Genomic DNA, 1459 nt, shown 5'->3' with positions numbered 1-1459 from the left:
ATAGTAAACCATGTGGTTGTCAGATTCAAAATGGCCAATACCAGTCCATTTCAGCTCACTAATGGCTAAGATATCAATATTGATGCATTCCATTTCATTTTTGTCAACTTCCAGTTTTCCCAGATTCATACTTCATACATTCCATGTTTCAATTTTCAATGGATGTTTATAGCTGTTTCTCTTCATTTTGTCTTGTGGCCCATTAGCAAATGAAGGTTCTGTGTGCTTTTCTCCCCCTATCTTAACTCTATTCATATCATCATGGTCAACTCTACTTTGAGGAGGCAGTTTTTTTCCAGTCTCATTCTGAGTGCCTTCCCACCTGAGGGGCTCATTTTCTAGTCCTGTATCTGACAGTGTTTCTCTGCTATTCATAGAGTTTTCAGTGACTACCAATTCGGAAATAGTTCATCACTCTTTCTTCCTAGTCTGTCTTTGTCTGGAAGCTCATCTGAAACCTGTCCACCGTGGGTGACCCTGCTGGTTATTTAAAATACTGATGGCAGAGACCTCAGAATCAAAGCAACTCAATCCACCACAGCATGGCAGTCAGACGAGTGGTGGCCGTTTGGTTTTATGTCAAAACTGTCACTTTAAATTTCTTTATTAATCCTGATACAATCATGACACAATAAAGATACAATCAACATGTTCTCTCCTGATACTATCAACCCTGATACAATCAAAATATTCTCTCCCAAGATGGTGGCTCCTGGAACAGCTGAGTGTCTTGAACCAGAAAACAATGGCTTTCTGGACTCTCCTGCAATTTCCCCAGCTGTAAACCCTCCAATCCTCCAAACTTCCTTTATAACAATTAGGAAAACAATTAGGCAGGGTTTTGGGGGGCTAAGTGGAACAGAGGTAAATAATGATGTATGCACAACCTTGGAACAACCCTGGGATACAGGGATTGAGACATGGTTGGAATGGGCAAAAAGGGGAAAATAATGTTAAGATGCTTGGCTGATTTTTGAATCTTGGTTTCCCTGGCATACCATTATAAAATAGATACTTGAGGGGAAGAGAAAGGAACAGCCAGAAATATCACCATAGACTGTTTGTAAGTACGTCTTCAGCCTATAACTGATAAGAATTGTCGAGGTCCTATGTCGGGTTCTAGTCTCAACAAGGAAGTGTGGGTGTCACAAGAAGGGAGATCTGGCGGTGAAAGGGATAGAGGCAGAGAGAGATGAAATATATACCAAAAAGACAGACACACAGATATGATGCAAGCTGGCAGGTAGACAGATCTGCAAACATATTGCCCAGCATTGCACAGCATTGCACGCAGAACTCCCTCTACCTCAGCTTCTTTTTTATTCTCTTTTTTAGGGAGGGATTTATTACAAAGGAAGGATGTCACAAAGGGAGGATGTGATTAAGACAGGATACGGAACTGAAATGTGATTAATCATTCAAAACAGGACATAATGATTCACAGAAACAACTTTTAAGA

The sequence above is a fragment of the Chrysochloris asiatica genome, unplaced genomic scaffold (assembly GCF_000296735.1).
Source record: "Chrysochloris asiatica unplaced genomic scaffold, ChrAsi1.0 scaffold00082, whole genome shotgun sequence".
Taxonomy (NCBI): Eukaryota; Metazoa; Chordata; class Mammalia; order Afrosoricida; family Chrysochloridae; genus Chrysochloris; species Chrysochloris asiatica.
The sequence above is the reverse complement of the archived record's forward strand: the minus strand, read 5'-3'. Positions refer to the sequence as shown.